Source organism: Callospermophilus lateralis, unplaced genomic scaffold (assembly GCF_048772815.1).
Source record: "Callospermophilus lateralis isolate mCalLat2 unplaced genomic scaffold, mCalLat2.hap1 Scaffold_148, whole genome shotgun sequence".
Lineage (NCBI taxonomy): Eukaryota > Metazoa > Chordata > Mammalia > Rodentia > Sciuridae > Callospermophilus > Callospermophilus lateralis.
Window position 1 is genome coordinate 736,719 of NW_027512614.1, and position 15,418 is coordinate 752,136.

At 35.0% G+C, this 15,418-nt stretch overlaps 1 long non-coding RNA gene across 1 annotated transcript in view; it reads left to right on the forward strand.

The window, feature by feature from the left end:
• The window catches only part of LOC143387592 (uncharacterized), a 103,768-nt gene extending 88,693 nt beyond the window's left edge, over nucleotides 1-15,075 (forward strand). Inside the window, exon 4 of the long non-coding RNA XR_013089859.2 lies at nucleotides 14,883-15,075. This is a non-coding gene — a long non-coding RNA (uncharacterized LOC143387592). The remainder of the gene's footprint in view (nucleotides 1-14,882) is intronic.
• Nucleotides 15,076-15,418: the final 343 nt, after the last annotated feature.

The window sequence follows — 15,418 nt, forward strand, 5'->3', positions numbered from 1 at the left end:
ATTTAGAAGACACTAAAAAACCAATAAATCGTAGCCATCTGTCCCATGCTATATTCTGGATGCTCTTCTGAAGAAATTAATTCCAATTACCTTAGTAAGATGGTGTATCTTATAGATAAGAAAATAAGACACAGTGAGGTTATCTAAGTTGCCAAAGAGTAGAACTTGGATTTAAAGACAGGATCTACCCTCAAAACCAACCCATGTGATGTTTTTGACATGTGCAATTAAAATGGAAAGCTTAAGTGTATCAATAGCTATTTTTCATAAGAAAAAAAGAAACAAAGGATTTGGGAAGAGAATGTTAAATTCTTTGAATTCTTTAGGGTAAAGAATTTAGCAAAAAGAAAATGATTTGTAAGTTCAGACCATTTTTGCTATGGTAGCCATGATGTAGTCACATTTCAAGTTCCTGTTAGAGCTGATGCATACATGTGTTTATATGTGTATCAAATAAAGATGTGACACACAAAAGCATAAATACACATATTTGGGTTTCTATTTAATGTACACACAAAAAATAATCAAATTCACTCCACTTAGATAAATGCTATCAGGTGTCAACAGCAGATCTCCTCTTGGAATTGCTCCAGATTCCCTGTGCTGAGCAGTGGCCCTCACGTCACTGATATGGTAAGGAGTCTATACCTCTTCTTGCTTTCCTCAGAGAGTCAGAGGTAGCACTGCCACACAGCTGTCCAGAGCTACAGCATCTATGAGGTTCTCCTGCAGTGTGCATTGTGTTTCAATATTCCATGTCAGCAACATACTTTCAACCATTTTTGTCAGGGCTCCTGTTGCTCTGATGTTCCTTTTCTTCAGCCTGAGTAGGACAGCTTGGATTTGTGTTTGGTACATATGCTCTTTACTTATTAATATTCTTTGTTATTTCTAGCCCTTAAGATTCACATTCCTTAAGATGTACATGAATCTTGGGCCACTATAACCTTGGTGTATTTTTTTTATTCCCTTAATTTAACACAACCCAACTCAATTTTTTAAAATGCAATCTATTTTGATTTCTTTCCTTGATTCATCTACATCAAAATATTCATATCATATTGCCTTATATTGAAAATAGGTATTTATTCTGTACAATGAAATCCCAATCCTTATGTCAAGTAGTAGACATTATTCAACTATACTATCTTCTCTTACCAAACTTAATGTAGGTTTCTGTGCTTTCTCTATATTGGCTTTTCCTTAGCAACCCAAATAAGATCTTCTTTCATGTGATGAACAACTATTCACCTTCCTTGACTAATTTCCCCTTGACATTTTGATCAAATTTTAAGCATTATTGTCTAGAGATCATTTCCATTAAATTGTGGATTTAAATATTGAAATATCTCTTTATAACACCACAATTAATATTTAGCAGTCACTTTAGTGTCTCAAATTAACTAACTTATGCATTCATGTAATCTTCTTCTCCTCCTTAGCTCCCCTGGACAGGGAGCCCCATGGGACCAGGATCACATTCCTTTGGTTCATCATGTCAGGGTGGCACTGAGCACAGGATCAGGTTCAGCACTTAGGAGACACTATAAGAAATCTCTGAGAGACTGAATGAATTTTGCTCATCAACTAATTCTGTTATTATGGAAGGTAAAATGTTTTGGATTTTTTGGAATGCCTAGAGCATTTTAATTTGTTTAATGAATCTTCATCCAATTCCTTTTCTCCCTTTCTTCCTTTCCTCAAATCTTCAGGGCTTCTTGGACTCCAATTTGGGGTACTGAATATTTTTTTTACCTGTTTTAGACAAAATTCCCTATGAGGGCTGGCTTCTGTGACAGCTTCTTTACTTGGGGGCCAGATACTTTTTTTTATTTTTTTTGGTAAGGGGATTGAACTCAGGAGCACTTGACCACTGAGCCACATCCCTACACTGTATTTATTCTCATCTGTGTTCTGCCATGTGTACACTTTCTCTGTGAGTTTCTCAGGTTTGCTTTATGATTCTGGACTTAGATGTATATATTATTCAAATCTCTCAGCAATTTGTGTTTTTGCCCTGTCACTCATTTTCTGATATTTGTAAAATGAATTCTGCTCAGATTTGCCTATTGAGCATACTTGCTTCTTTCCTCCCTCCTTTCTTCCTTCCATCTTTTCTCCTCACCTCTATTCCTTGGTCTTTTTCTTTTTTGTTTTGTTTCTTTGTTTATTCTTTTTCTTGTGTTTAATTTGGAGACTTTGTGCATCACCATCCCTGCTGTACCCACCCAGCTTCATTTCTTGCTTAATAAACTGGGCAACTCTTTCATAATTACACAACTTGGAAGTATTTCCTGTTAATTGGAATGTGTATAAACTCATGCCCACAAAATCTAAATTGCCTTTTCTCCCTAAGGACCACCTTTCCTCTAACAAACGCAGGTAAGAGTGTCCTATTATCTTCTGTGCACTGAAGACTTAGGGAAATTATGCAAGATTTATTTTTTATTCCCTGTTCTAGACATAATTCCCCGATGTGGGCTGGCTTCTATGATTGCTTCTATGTTTGGTGGTCAGATTTGATCTCTATCTCCCTTTCCATTTGACTGTATTTTAGAGCTTTCTTTAACTTTTTACTCCCAAATCTTAGATTAACTGTGTTTGTTCCTTGGTACCCAATTTGTTCTCTCCAAATGCTAGCCACATCAGAGTCCTGGATTAGAACCCCAAGTCTCCTGCTTGAAAAAGTTAAGTGTTCACACCAATGACACAGCAGTCTGTCTTATCTGATATTGTATGTAAAAAGTCAACAAGTCCATATAGATGAAACCTATGAAAGTTGGGGGGGAATGGTGAAACAAAAGATAAATTCTGCATGATGCTAATCTTTGAGTGTTAGAATTAGGTTTAGGAAATTTTCTCTGTGATTAACTAGATAACAGTTTTGAACTGGTATGAAATCATTCCCTCAGGTGAAGATATATCTGTATAATCTCTGTAGAATATATATCAGTTTCTAAAATAATACATATTCCACAAAAATTGTATTGATTTGAAGACCTGACCCAAGAGGAAATTGATCATTTACTAGAATCGGCCAACTTGCCTCAAGCATGGGTACAATGGAGGCCATGCATCATATACACAAATATCTAAAGATTGAAATAAAACTAGCAATCTATTCTCCCACAATTATGTGGAAGGGCCAACTCAAATTTATTGTTTTATTTCTTGTACTAACATGCAGGAACATGTGGACCTCATCCTGACTCTTTACCCTGGCCTACCTGTTTTTTCTCTGAATATTGTTCTGTGATACATTGTAGAAGACCTTCTTTATACCCTGTGTGGACACAAAACTCATGGGTCCATGTTCTCTCCTATCCTGTGCCATAGCATGTTGCATCCAGATGTGAATACATCTGTGATTCTCCTTTAGAGACCTTGGGTGCAGGATATGCAAGTCCCGTTGCAGATCTGGGGTGTCTGGGAAGTCTGGGAAGTTCCCATATGGTCTAGAAAAGACCAGGTAAGTGTAATCACATTGACTCACAAATACCTTACCCTGCTTTAAGGGAAATTGCCAGGAGAGGATTCAAGTTAGAGCCAAGATGCCTCAAATTCACAGATCAAGGCAGGAACTAAGACTCTTCCTCAGCCTAAGTCTGGTCCAGTATTAGAGTTTATTAAGAATTTATATTTTGCATGTAAACCAAGTCAGTGCTTCAGAGTAGGTATAATGATTTCTTTCCATTTTATTTTTTTTTTTTTACTTTTTCAAATTCAGATTATCATTGTCACCTGAAGGGAGAAGGTGAATTTGTACTAATGATGTCTCTTTTTTTAACTGAGAAAGGAAAAATAACATTCAATTTGGTTTTTTAATGTTTTATTTTTCCATTTTTAAAAACTCTTTTTAAACAGCTTTATTGAGCTATAATTGATACACAAATCTGCACACACATAATGTACACAATTATGAGTTTGTACATACACATAAATCCATAGAAACATCATAATCAAGGTTATAAGCATTTTCATCACATCCATAAATTTTTTTGTGCCTCATTTTTAATTTTTTTCCTGTGTGATTAGATTACTTAACATGCAATCTAAGCTCTTAAGAAGAGTTTTAATAGCATAACACAGTATCGTTAAGAATAGTGTTTTAGTCAGCTGTTTTACTGCTGGGACTGAAAGATCTGACCAGAACAATTTTAGGGGAGGAAAAGTTCATTTGAGAGCTCATAGTTTTAGAGGTCTTAATCCATAGAAGACTGGTTCCACTCCTCAGGGCTCGAGGTGAGGCAGAACATCATGGAGGAAGAGTGTGGCAGAGGAAATTGTCTCACATGATAATCAGAAAACACAAAGAGAATTCTCCACTTGCCAGAATCAAATATATAGCCCAAATACACACTTTGGATTCCCACCTCTTCCAGCCACACCTACCAGTTTAGTTACCACTCAGTTAATCCCTGTCAAGGGATTAATCACTGACTGGGTTAGGATTCTCACAATCCAATCATTTGTCTTCTGAACCTTCTTCCATTGTCTCACATGTGAGCTTTTGGGTGACACCTCACATCCAAACCATAACATGTAGGTACTAGATTATATAGCAGATTCTTAAAAGCTGCAAAATCCAAATATTCTCAGGACTGGCCTAAGAACTGGCTTCTGGGCGATCACTTGTGAATCTTTGGAATATCATGGCTCATAAGAATGTCTTTGTGTACCAGATCTTGGGCCATGATAGATAGGTCATGCTAACTATGTGGTTTATTGTAATTGTCCATTTTTGTACATATGCCTGGAGTTTTGGGGTGTCTCAAGCATGGGTACAATGGAGGCCATGTACCATGAGCCATTCTCTATCAGTTTGCCTCCTTAGGGAGGCAAGTTGAGCAGTTGAGGTGAGTCACACAGGGATTGCATACGTAGGGTACCTGCCCTGAGATAAAGCCTGCGACTCAGGGCTGGGATGAGCTTCCTCTGTTATCACAGACTGTCAGTGGAGAGCTCAGTTCTAACTTGTGTCTTCCCTGACAACACAACTGGGACCTCATGGCTGGTTTCTTCTGCATTCCTCCCTAGAAACCTGTTTCCTTTGCTGACTTTGATTAATATACTCTTGCTATAATAACCTGTCATCATGCGTACAACAGCTTTCAGAGTCCTATAAACCTTTCCTGTGAATCATCAAAACAGAGGGTGGACTTGGGGACCCTCACATTGGAAAACAAGACTTAATGAGATTTTTGTAAAATCCTGAGTTAAAGAGCTAAGCTCTTCTTTCTAGTTATCAATGTTTCTCTCAAGAATTGCTATTTTAATATGTTATGTGCTATTATGTTCTATTTTCATATAGTGTTCGCTGGCTATAAGACAAATAATGGAATGTAGAACTAGTACTTGACCAAATGCTTCCAGAACATTGTGTAATAATATGAGAACCAAGACACACAAGAGAGCAAAGTGACTTGGAATTTGACATTGTTCATAAAACACAAAGAGACAATCGATAGTTTATACAGTTTCTCAGAAAGCAGTTTATTGCACACTACATTTGCATAAATTGTTTTTTGTTAATTCCCACTTTTGCTACCTCTGGATGTGTCCCTTATCTCTTTATGGGGTTGAGTTGGCAAGATGTGAGTTACAGTGACAAAACAAACATGATAAATTTCTGCTGCCCTGTGAAATTTGTTCAGTGTAGAGTTCTTTTGCTGTTTAGAATCTTAATGTTATGCTCAAGCAGCCCTTTTCATCTATCAGATAGCATGCTGCCATCTGTGGAAGTGCCACTGTACTAAGATTTATGTGTTACTATTTAAGGAATTTAAGTTTGGCAACTCCATGCTGTTCATTTTGTCAAACAATAATATGCTAATTAACCTCCTTGGCCTAAATTATGCAGTACTTGAAGATGTTCAGCCAACCCAATTGCTCAACTGGCTGAGCATTCCTGACCCTACAGTTTGGCATATAAGGAGCTGTAAATCAGAAAACAAATAGTTATTGGAATGTTCCACTTCATCATTTGAAAGGGAATTTATTATGTTCAGTTTAGGAGAAGAATTTATATTTCATTTGGTTTGTTATGATTATACCAATATTGCACAATTACTGTGCATTGTTAGGGAGAAAACCTTTACTTTCCTTCCCAGAATCATTTGTATTTTGTAGTTCACTGAAACACTAATACAGAAATATAGATATTCACATTTATTACAGCTTGCACTTAGGACTTGAAATTCAAGATCTATATGTGGGCTTCAGAGTACATGAGTGCTTGGAAAGTATATTTCAAAGAATTATGAGTTTATGGTATCTTACTGGAAAAATTTCTCTTTTAAGACTGCCAAAATGGATTCTTACACCTACAATAAAATTTAAGATATAGTTGTTGGATATTCAAAATATCAGTCTTTTTAAAAATAAGTTTCTGCTGAGTGTGGTTGTACACATCTGTAATCCCAGTGACCTGGGAGGCTGAGGCAGGAGGATTGTGAATTTAAAGCCTTAGCAACTAAGTGAGACCCTGTCTCAAAATTACAGAAAGTGAGAACAAGGCAGAAAAAACAGGACAGAGGGAGAATCTAACAGAAAACAATGTATCTTCATTGAAATACATTGAAGATATCCATAAATGATGTTGTGTACCATATTTCTAGATAGGAAAAAAGTCCAACTATCCAAATCAGGAACTTGCAAGTAAACTCCAGCATGTTATGAGTATTTGATAAGTGGGTTCTACAATTCAGGATGAAGAGTAGAGATCAAGTTATTCATGAATAAAAACTAGGTACTTTCTGTACCAGATATCAAAGTGTGTCTTAGAGCATGGTAATTGAATGTGACATTTGGTACATAGATACATAAAGACACTATCCAGGTCATGTATTACTCAGAACCCAAACAGATCTCTACATCTATGAAATGTTGAACCAAGGCAGATCAGTAGTGTTAGGACAGGTCAGTAAGTGGGCTCCTGAGGTGGGTGTCTGTCTACAGAAGAGAAAATAGAAAGCTTCCCTGTATCCAACTATACATCAAAGTCAATTCCAGATAGGTAACTCAAGTACAGACAAAAAGCCATAAAGCTTTCAGAAGAAAATATGAATCTCCTTATGACTTTTGATTAAGTAAACATTTGTTAAGGTGGTATTCAAGTAAATAGAATAGATTAAAAATTCTAGCAAATAGAATCTGTAAATAGAACAAACTGAATATTTTATTTACACTCAAATCATCATAAAGAAAATTATAAATATAGGCCACACATTTAGTGAGGGCATTAGCAATACACATGAGTAGTAAAAGGTAAAGAATACATTTGAAACAAATCAATAACTTATGAATACAAGTTGCTAGATTGATGTACCAAAGCAAAAAAATGAAATTTAAAAATGGAAACAAGAAACTCAACTTCATAGTGATCACCAACTAAAAATCACACTAACAAGAGCCATATTATTAACCGTAGAAGAACATTCAAGTTTAAAAGTCTGAAAATATCAAGTGTGAATATATAGCTCAATGGCACAACTACTTTGGCACACAAGTTGTTATTTTTGTATTACATTAAACATGTATATACATATGAGTTAAGATTTATAATATTGTAGCTTATATTTCTTTGACAATGACATTAAAATTTTCTTGAAAACCTTTAGAATACACTGATTCATCAAAGTAAATCCATATTGATACATATGTACAATAGGCATATATATCAACACAAAATAATTTTGAAAATGAAGTGTTAAATATATCCTAGTTTAGAATCCTCAGAAAATAGAATGCATTTCTGAGATCTGTGCTTAGATTTATTTGACAGTGTGCTTGGAAACAATATCTGTGAGCAACAAGGGAAGGAGATTTAGAAATAAAGAAGTTGACCATGGTGGATTTGTACCAGGGGCCTCAGCCAATCCACTGTGGCTGTTTAACAGTCAGATAGCCTTGGTCAAACCCTGACCCTGTCACTCAATATGGTCATTATATAATCAAGTTGCTTCCAGAATCCCACCTGACCTCCTTTGTTTAAGAATCTCTTTATCCCTTTTGCTAGCATAACCAAGTTCTGTAAATTCTGTAATAGCATATTTTACCATTAGCCCTGACCTACAGGGTGAATAGAAAGTCCTCTAGGTTTTATGATGAGTTTTCTTGTGTTAGAATTTCCAAATTCCTGAGGTTTCTTTCTTTCTTTTTTCTTTTTTAATCTCTTTCTCTACTGTTGGCCATGGAAGTTCTGGATGCCTGCTCTTAATTTTAATCAATGTTTAAACTTTTTGTTCCCATCTGAAAACATAGTAACGCTCTGTTCTGTGATGTTCCTTTACTAGAGCATTTAATCCCACATAATGGGAGAGTGCTTCCATTTCAATGAATTCCAGCCCTTTGTCCCATCTCTCTTATTTCAGGACCTAAAGGATCCCTTCCTACTCTCCCAACTCATACTGGGACATGTCAACCAGGTCTTAGAAGCCCTTTGAGTGTAAGGTCCTTTTCCTTTCATAGCAGACTGAGCCATTATATGGATGGATCATGTCATGATTTAACCCTAAATAATGGTCTGGTAATCAGGAGGGAGAAGAGTATTTTGTAGGGAGTATATATGCTTGGGAAGTAGGAGAATCAGTAAGACATTGAGAAACAATGGAGTACTTGCCTCCAACAAGGATGAGTGAGCTGCTTATCAGGCTCATACCATTCAGGAGAATCTGAGATTTGAGACACTATGGTCTTGGAACCATATTTGAGGGTCTGAGCTAGGTAGCATCTGGTAGCTGCAAGAGTTGGTACATCATTTCTGAAGAGGAGACTAGGTAGTGATCCATAATATCTACTACAAACTAAAAGATATAAGCTGAAAATTATAAACTATAAACAATGCTTTAGAAGTTTGATAAAAGGTAAGAAAGCAAGTCACCACCTATGTATGAATGTATACACATCCATCACCCATAGATTTGCATTTGTGGAAAAACTGTAAAGGTAAGGGAGTAATTTGCAGAAAGTCACTACTGCATTTAACTGAGTGAAGGGAGAGATTGATTATCAGAAAGTGCATTTCATTTGTTTTTTTAATATATAAGCTTAAATTTTAAATTTATACCATATTGTTGTTCTTTTAAAGAAGAGGATAATGAAAGTATATGCAAATTATTACTTTTTTAATATTTAAAACTGAAATAAACCAAAGGTGTGAAGTGAGTATTAAAGGTGTTAAAAAAAGGGTTCCAGGTACCTGATGTGATGGTCAGATCCTCCAATGCTTATGGCATCTTTCACTGAGCTCTGGGTGCTGGCGCTTTGATCAATGCTTTCTCCCCGTGGAAGAAATTTTAAATTCAGCTAAAGCAGGAAACATTCTGTTTAGATATTTCCTTCAAACATTTTGTTTGGAAAATTCTGTTTTTTAGAAAAGGGTTTGACTCATGACATGAAGTGGTAGGGTCAGGGGAAACAGAAAAATCAGAATAAAAAGATAGTCATTTGTTATGTGGAAATTTCAAATCAAATACCCAAGGTAGAATTGATTCATTTAAGAAATAATATATTTGCTGTCATTAGAAATGGGTAAAAAGAAGTTTTACCACTTTACCACGTGAATATTGTAGAGGGGATTTAAGAACCAGAGGAGTTAGTTATTTCATTTACATGACAGACATTGACCAAGCATCGTGAAAGTGTGTACTGGGGATAGAATGGTAAATATGAAAGATACAGGTCCCGACTAATAGTAGCAAAAATCTAGTTTTCATAGTTTAAGAGCCAGAATGCATTTATTTAAATAAAATTTATATCAAGCCACCAGATAAATGCAAAATAATTGAAGTGGAGACAATGGGATGTTAACTCCTTCCTCCATCATTTTCTTCTGGCAAAACCTGCACATGAATGTGAACACACATGATGCCTACAACATTATTGCAAAAATTAGGGATTAAAAAATCTCTGTTTGAAATAAAGCAATCTATAGTACTTAAGATGCTCTTTTTGAGACTCTTCTGTCTTTTAAAACTAAATTTACTTTCATGGATACATAAAAATGTAAAAATTGCATTTATCGGTACCATGTGATGTTTCCATACATGAATACACTGGGTAGTGATTAAACCATGTTAAATGTATATGTCTCCTCAAAATTTCATCATTTCTTTATTTTTCTAAAGAGAGAGTGAGAGAGAGAGAGAGTGGGAGAGAGAGGAGAGAGAGAGAGAGAGAGAGAGAGAGAGAGAGAATTTTAATATTTTTTTAAGTATTTGGCTGATACAACATCTTTGTTTGTATGTGGTGCTGAGGATCGAACCCCAGGACACACGCATGCCAGGTGAGCGCGCTACCGCTTGAGCCACATTCCCAGCCCCTTCATCATTTCTTTATGGTGAAAACTTATAAAATGCTTTTTTCTAGTCTGTGGTCACCCTACTGTACATCAGCAACCAGAACTTCTTACTCCTATTTAACTGTAACGTGGCTCTCATTGATAAATTTTCCACATCTGCCCTTTCCCCCTACTGTCCCCAACCTCTGGTGACCACCATTGAACTCCAATTTTTATGAGACCAAATATTTTACATTCCACATGAGTGAGATCATGCAGTACTTACATGTCTTTTTGTACTTGTCTTATCTCTCTTAATATAATAATCTCTAGTTCTATCCATGTTGTCACATGATAGGGACTTCTTGGTTTATATGCCATATTTTCTTTAATCACTCATCAGTTGACAGACACTTAGGTTGATTCCATTTCTGGGTGATTGTGAATAAAGCTACAATAAACACAGTGCAGATGACTCTGACATACTGATTTTATTGCCTTTGGTACATACCTAATTGTGGGGTTGCTAGTTCACAAGCTGCTTCTATTTTTAATTTTGTGAGGAACCTCCAAGCTGTTTTCCAGAATAGTTGTACTAATTTACATTTCTATCACTGTGCAGGGGTTTCCTTTTCTCTCATACTGTGTAGCACTTGTTATCTTTTGGTTTTTTGTATAGAGCCACTCTTACTGAAGTGAGATGGTGTCTCATTGTGGATTTGACTCAACTTTCCCATATGACTGGTGATGTGGAGCATTTTTTCATATTCCTATTGACATTTGAATGCCTTCTTTTGAGCAATATCTGCTTAGTTCTATTTTCCAGTTTTTAAGTGGGATATTATTATGACTTTTTAAATGAGTTTTTGGAGTTCTTTATATATTCTGGATATTAAGTTCTCATCAGATTTATAGTTTGCAAATATTTCCTCCTGTTGTGTATGTTGTAACTTTACCTAGTGGACTCTTTTCTTTACTGTGCAGTAATCTCTTAGTTTGATATACTCCCATTTGTCTATTTTGGCTTTTATTTCCTATGTTTTTTGTGGTCTTGTTCAAAGAAATGTTTGCTGATTGCAATGTCCTGAAACATTTCCCATTTTCTTCTAGTAGTTTCATAGCATCAGGTCTTATGTTTAAGTCTTTAATAACATTTTGAGGAGATTTCCATAATTGGTTAAAGATGGGGTCTAATATCATTTTTCTGCATATGAACATGCAATTTTACTACCATCATTTTCTGAAAAGATTGTCTTTTCTCTAATACATGTTTGTAGCACCTTTGTAAATATCAGTTGACTTAGGTGTGTGGGTTGACTTCCAGGCTCTCTATTTTGTTCTGTTGATGTATGTGTTTGTTTTTATATTCATACTTTGTTGTTTGATTACCACAGTTTTGTAGTATACTCTGAAGTCAGGAAATACAATATCTCTTATTCTGTTATTTATTTATTTTCATTCAAGATGGTTGAATGGTTTGTGGTTCCATATAAAGTTAACATTGTGTTTTTCTGCTTTTATGAAAAATATAATTAATATTTTGATAAGAATTGCATTGAATATGAATACATAGTTTTTTTGGGGTGATAAGCACACTGTAACAGATTTGATTATTCTAATTCATGAATATAAAATGTTTTTCCATACTTTTGTGTTCTTTTCAGTCTTTTAAATCAGTGATTTGTAGTTTTTATTTTAGAGAATTTTCACCAGTTTGTTAAATTTACTCTTCATGTTTTATTTTACTTTTTGTAACTATTGTAAATGGTACTGCTTTTTAGGTTTCTATTGCAGATAATTTGCTGTTCAAATGTAGCAATGCTACTGGTTTTTGTATGTTGATTTTGTATCCTGCAACTTTTCTGAATTTATTGATGCATACTAATAGTTTCTGTGGAATCTGTGGTTTTCTACATATAAGATCAGGTTATTTATAAACAGTGACAATTTGACTTCCTTTTTTCCAATTTGGATGCCTTTACTTCCTTTTTCTTGTCTTATTGCTCTTTTTCTTTCCTGCTTGCTTTTTTGGAGGGGTACTGCGAATTGAACTCCAGGCACTTGACCACTGAACTACATCCCCAGCCCTATTTTGCATTTTATTTAGAGACAGGGTCTCACTGAGTTGCTTAGCATCTCACTTTTGCTGAGACTGTCTTTATACTTAGGATCCTCCTGTCTCAGCCTCCAGAGCCTCTGGGATTACAGGTGTGTACCATTTTACCCAGCTGTCTTATTGCTTTTTCTAGCACTTCTGAGACGATGTTGAATAAAATGATGACAGTGGGCATCCTTATTTTTTTCCAAATTTTAAGAGAAAGCTTAGAGCTGTTCCATAATAAGTATTATACTAGCTGTTGGCTTATTAAATATACCCTTTATTATGTTGGAGTACATTCCTGCAATGACTCATTGTTTGTCATTTTTATTGTGAAGGGAAAACTTTGCATCTGTTGATATGATCACATAGTGTGTGTCCTTCATCTGTTGAATAAATATCATGGTTATTTATTGGCATGTATTGAAGGATCCTTATCCACATGGAGTGCATCCCACTTGATCATAGTGAATAATATTTTTAATATGTTCTTTGATTCAGTTTGCTAGTACTTTGGTGAGTATTGTTCTATCCCATCAGGGATAGTATCCTGTCATTTTCTTTTTTGTTGTGTTATTGTCTGGTTTTGGTATCAGGGTAATGATGTCCTCATAGAATGAATTTTGGAAGAATTTCCTTTTTTCTCAATTTTTGGAATAATATAAGAGGAATTGGCATAAGTTCTTCTTTATTGTTTGATAGATTGCAGTAGTGATGCCTTCTGGTCCTGAGCTTTATTTTCATGGGCTACATTTTATTACTGATTCAATCTCATTGCTTGTTACTTTTAGGTTCAAATATGCTACTTCTACCCAATTCAATATTGGTAAGATGAATGTGTCCAGGAATTAGCTAGTTTCTACTAGGTTTTTAATTGCCTTGTGCAAAGTTGTTCAAAATAATCTCTAATGAACCTTTGTATTTCTCTGTTGTCATTTGAAATGTTTTCCTTTTCATTTCTGAATTTATTAATTTGTATCTTCTCATTTGTTTTCTTAGTTAATCTAGATAAAGATATATCAATTTTATTTTCTTGGAAAAGCCAGGTCTTTTGTTTTGTTGATCTTTTATATTTTTTTAACTCTTATTTATGCTGTAATCTTTATTATTTCTTTCATTCTACTCTTTTGGGGATTTGGTTCATTCTTATTTTTTTTTTAATCTTAATAAGATGCACCAGTAGATTTTTTATTGGAATTCTTTTGGTTTTCTTCAAGGTGGATGTTGATTACAACTATTCCTCTCTGTACTGCTTTTGCTGTATCTCATAACTTTCAGTTATTATTTTTCATTTTCATTTATTTCAAGAAATCCTTGATTTTCCTTATTTCTTCCTTTATCCATTGATTATTCATGAGTAAGTGGTCTAATTTTAATGTATTGTATAGTTCTACAGTATATCTTGTTTTTAATTTCTAGTTGTATTTCATCATGTTCAGAAAAGATGCATGAAAAGATCTTGATTTTAAAAAAAAGTGTGAGGACAAGTTAATAGTTTATCTCATGATTCATCCTGGAGAATGTTTCATGTGAGAATAAGTATTCTGCAGTTGTTGGATGGATTATTCTGTAGATGTGTTAGGTCTGTTTGATCTAGGGTACAATTTCACTGCCATTCCCTTGTTCAATTTCTATCTGGATGGTCTATCTATTGCTAAATGCAGGGTGTTAAGAATCCCCTAATATTATTATAATGGAATTTTTCTTTTCCTTTTGGTTAATTATTATTTTCTATATATATTTGGGTACCCTAGTACTAGGTGAATATATATTTAGAATTTTTATTTCTTCTTGCTTATTGGATCCCGTTATCATTATATAATGACCTTCATTGTCACCTTATTTCATTTGACTTACAGTCCATTTTATCTGATGTAAATATGGTTACTTGGGCTTTCCTTTGGATTCTGTTTGTTTGTGAATGAGGTAACTGCCTCATTTCTATCCCTTCACCTTAGTCTATGTGTATCCTAAGAGGTGAAGTGAGTTTCTCATAAGCAACATACTGTTGTGTCTTGTTATCCACTCTGTCATGTTATATCTTTTATCTGGATAATTTCATCAGTTTATATTTAAGGTATTTAATAATGGGTGAGGTCTTATTATAGACATTTTGTAACTTGTTTTGTATTATTGGAAAAAAATTGGGGGGGGGGTTCTTCTCCCAGCCACTTTAGTCCTTCTTTTGATTTACTCTTGTAGTATATTTTGATTCATTGCTAATGATTTTTGGTTTGCCTATAACGTATTCGTTTTGTGACTACTATGAGAGTTTCAAAAAAATCTTTTTGTTATAATAACTATTTTGAAATGATAGTAACTTAGCATGATTTTTAAGGCAATGAAAAAGAGAGAGGGGAAATATACTGAACAAATACTGTGCACTTGTGTTATATTCTTCCCCACACTTAAATATTCTGATGTCATGTTTTCTATATTGCTTATCTTTTAACATATTAACATAGTCATTATCATTTTAAAATGGTTTGAATTTTAAATCCACAGGGCTTGGATTCCTGTGACCTTTCCCCACTCCTTGGGAACGTTGCCTGCATGCGATCTCCAGAGCTTTTACTAAAAGGAGATTCCTCAACACTTAATGGCTCCTGAATGAATCAAAACCCACAGTGTCAACTTCTTCATTCTTGAAATATGGCTAGGCCAATACCATGAAGTTTTTGAGAATACCATGACCCAAAATCCCTGGAGAACCTTTAGATCTCCTGTTGCTCATCATGACTGAACCACCGAGTGCCATTTTTGACTGAGTGGAATTCATGACCATCTCTGTGAAGAACAGAGATGCCAGTGAGTAGGAGCCACCAGGGAACTGGGAGCAATGGAGTGCAGGTGTGTGATCCAACATCTGTGGTGGGCCCCTGTGGTTCTGTCATTGCTTCCAAATGACATGAGACTGACAAGGTGAAGCCAGGAGACCCCAAAATATAAAGGCATGTTGTTGTGGGGAGAGGATATGGTGCAATGCTCAGAAAAAAGTTGCTATGCTCAAGTGGGAAAGATATATGGGGTAGCAGCCCAGT